Below are 4,264 nucleotides of genomic sequence, written 5' to 3'. Positions count from 1 at the left end.
GAGAATAGAGTGTGGGGCAAAGAGTGGAAGCAGTGAAATCAGCTCTCACAGTAACTCAGGCAACAAAGGACGGTGTGACCGGTGTGACACGTTACATTTCCGATCCTAACAGACTCTCAAATGGAGATGTTGGCTACACAGTTGCTTCTACAGGTCCAGAGTCCATGGGAAAGATACGAGCTGGAGATAGAAATTCAGGACTCCTTGGTAGTTAGCCGTGGAACTGAATGAGGTCACCAAGCGTCTTAATATAACTGAAGAAAAGGTAATCAAGCCCTGAGGAGTGATAAACTATGTTAAATGTTGTTGCATTGTTGGTCCTTCCTTCCTTCCCTCCCTCTTTTTCCCACCCTCCCTCATTCACTCATGATTATAAAAGTGATAAAGCTGCACAGAACTCAGCGTACCTATGCCCAGACTCAGAATCAAACATCTTCCCCATTTGTATTACCCTCCCCAAAATATGTACTATAAACCCCAGGCAATGTTTATATGCTCCAAGTGATACTGACACAAAGAGCACACCTTAGTAGGACTTGAAAAGACTGAGGCAATTTAGCCTGGAGAAAAGAAGACTTTCCAGGGAAGAAAACAATTGTAATAAGCTACTTGGCCTCTGTTTGAAGAAAACAAAAACTCTAATTCAAAAATATACATGCACCCAGTGTTCACAGCAGCACTATTTACAATAGTCAAACATGGAAGCAACCTAAAAGTCCATCAACAGATGAATGGATAAAGATGTGGTGTGTGTGTGTGTGTGTATATATGTATATGTGTATATATATATATATGTATATGTGTATATATATATATATGTATATATATATAATGGAATATTACTCGGCCGTAAAAAAAAGAATGAAATATTGTCATTTGCAGGAGCATAGATGGACCTAGAGATTATCATACTAAGTGAAGTAGGTCAGACAGAGAAAGACAAATATTACATCACCTGTATATGGAATCTAAGAAATACAATAAACTGCTGAATATAACAAAACAGAAGCAGACTCACAGATATGGAGAACAAACCAGTGGTTAGCAGTGAGGACAGGGAAGGGGGAGGGGCAAGATAGAGGTAGAGGATTAAGAGGTACAAACTACTATGTATAAAATAAAGTAGCTACAATGATATATTGTACAGCACAGGGAATATAGCCAATACTTTGGAATAACTAAATGGAGTATAATTTATAAAAATACTGAATCACTATTTTGTACATCTGAAATGAGTATATTGTAAATTAACTATACTTCAATTAAAAAACAAAAATAAATTTTAGGAGCTATTTAATAAAAATGGTTAAGGGCTTCCCTGGTGGCACAGTGGTTAAGAATCTGCCTGCCAGTGCAGGGGACACGGGTTTGAGCCCTGGTCCAGGAAGATCCCACATGCCGTGGAGCAACTAAGCCCGTGCGCCACAACTACTGAGCCTGTGCTCTAGAGCCACGACCCACAACTACTAGGGCCACGTGCCACAACTACTAAAGCCTGTGCGCCTAGAGCCCATGAGCCACAACTACTGAAGCCCACGTGCCTAGAGCCTGTGCTCTGCAACAAGAGAAGCCCCGCAGTGAGAAGCCCACACACCGCAACGAAGAGTAGCCCCCACTCACTGCAACTAGAGAAAGCCTGCATGCAGCAACGAAGACCCAACGCAGCCAAAAAATTAAAATAATAATAATAATAATATAAATAAATAAATACATAAATTTAATTTAAAAAATGGTTAAAATTGAAACACAAAGATCCTTGACTAAAAATTGCAATGATTCAGATTTAGGCTTGACAGAACTGATGTTTCCAAAAGTGGTATGGGATTTCCAGGCATTAGTGAGGTCTCTGTGACTTTCAACATGATGATCATATAACTTTCTGGCTTTAAGATACTGTTGTGCATAGCATATGTCACAGCTAACTGATGTTCTTTGTAGTGGTTGTTACACTGTAGTGACAGACTCCTCTGGAAACAGCTACAACACACACTTAGAATCTCACAGTCACATAATCAACCATTTTACTAAATACAAGCATATTTTCATTCACATACAGCTAAAGAAAACAGGTTTTTCACATTTCATTACAGTGCACAACAAAGTGAAGAAAAGTATACAGTACATTTTATTCTGGAATATGAGACAATCCAATCCAACATGCAGTTGTGGTCTTTGTTACAAGTTAGTTTATCTTGTCTTCACCTATGTAATAAAATAGCTTCTAAAGCTTTATCCTTAATATTGTGTTAACACCTGATTTTTTTCACACATTTTCTAAAACCCAGTTATTGCACTGACAACAGCACTGAATTCTACTAAAATGATTTTTAAAGTCCTAGAACTTGTTTAAGCAATTAAGCTCAGCCACTTCTGCTGGATCTATGCTGAAGAGTTTTTAAACCTGCCTAAAAAATGAAAGGAATGGGAAAAGTATACATATGATGTATTTAAGTCAAGAAAACGGTAGAGTTTTGTTTGTACCTTTTTTTTTGAACTGACAGAATCCAGTCAACTCTCATCTATCCACTGGATAATCTTGCTTTCAGAATCTTCTAAACATAATTAAGTATAGTAGTTGATGAAACTTTGTGTTTAACCCAATTTACTATCTTTCATTTGTCTTCTAGAACCACAAAGCTGGCAACTTAATTACTCCACCCAAGCCAGGTCATGCTAAACGAAGGAAGAGGTGATGATTGGGTCACTTGGGGTTGATGCTGCACGTAGGTCCAAGGTGGTTTGTTTCCATAATTTTCATGATTTGACTTCTTTATTCCGGCTGAAGTAAATCCCCCAAATTTCAGATTTGGTTACATCCATCCTGAAGTTCAGTACCATATTTCAAAGCAATTTACCATCCTCAGGCTTTCCTATCATAATGGATATGAGAAAGCTGAGTCTAATCAGAATTATTTTCTTACTGTGAAAAGTACGGCTTTTGCCTAGCTGAACTGGCTACAATTCAAAAAAATCATTTAAAGCATCACATCTCTTCAAGAAGATAATGGAACCTCAAGCCAACCATTCCAAGTTTCTGATGCAGTTAGCTGTCTGTTCACCTGAGAACTGAGAGCTGACTTTCTAGGGTAGACAGGAACCCAGGGTAGGCATAAGGCAAGCAAGTGGCCAAGGTCATTGTGAGGTGAGTATTTTATCCCCATCCCACTCCCCATTGCTGTATTTGGTTCCTTTCAATAATATATCCACTGTGTTTCAGTGATAAGAACATTTATAGCCCAAACAGTTCTAACGTGTTTTCACTGTGCAGTTATTCACTTGTGTAAAATCCTCTTGTCAATAATACCTGAATGGGCTTTACCTTCGACTCATGCCCGGGTTCCCTCAGGATTATAGCTGAGTTGTAATCAATAAGGAAACATATCCTAACATGTAGAGAATATTTATTTACAGTCATGTCTCTTCCAAAGCAAACAATAACAGTTTATTCATCTGACAGCAGGATGATGCAGTGAAATAAGAACCAGGCGTCAAGTGACTCTCCTGCCCCTCAGTTAATTTTTTCATGAACTGGGGAAGAAACCCTAACGGCTTGTTACGATGATCAAATAAGTAAGTCAATGAACTGTAATGTGTCTGTAAGGCTTACAGCACCTCCTGTTGAGCAGGTGTTTACCTTCAGATAGCAGTCGCCGATGCAGTGAACCCCAGGCATGGTCAGAGGGGAAAGAGGGCATTGGAGCTACAGTATTTCTCTCTTCTACTTACACGATAATTTGCGCGGGACAATTTCTTACACACTGCTGGTTATTCTTTCACAAGGCTGTACATGTTTTCAAGTGTGACAATAACAGTGTGTAAATAGCCTCCCTTTTTCACATTTACACCGTTTTCACTAGAACCCCAGGCCTTGAAAGGGTCTTAGTAAAAGGCTGGTCCACACCCCTTATTTTACAGATGAGCTGTTTAGAAGCTAATTGGTACCTTTTAACCAAACCCAGCACATATGTTTAGTGCAGGATATTCTCACTGATTAAGCGGATCTCATACTCTTTTTTAGGTTGGCTAATTGTTCCCAATGTGATACTTTTCTCCCCTTTACATATTTCTTTATGATCGTGACCTATGAATGAGCTGAAATACCAAGAAATAGTTGTCCTGACTGTGGGTGTACTTTTCTGGGGCCTAGCTCCCCAGACCTCAGCTCCTTGACATGCGGTCCACAAAGGGCACACTGAGCGGCCACTGCCCAGCATGGGCCACAAAAAAGTGCCAGTTCCAGCACCCAGGCTCCCCCACCCACCCA

This window comes from Lipotes vexillifer, unplaced genomic scaffold, assembly GCF_000442215.2.
Source record: "Lipotes vexillifer unplaced genomic scaffold, Lipotes_vexillifer_v1.1 scaffold1667, whole genome shotgun sequence".
NCBI classification, from domain to species: domain Eukaryota; kingdom Metazoa; phylum Chordata; class Mammalia; order Artiodactyla; family Lipotidae; genus Lipotes; species Lipotes vexillifer.
The sequence above is the reverse complement of the archived record's forward strand: the minus strand, read 5'-3'. Positions refer to the sequence as shown.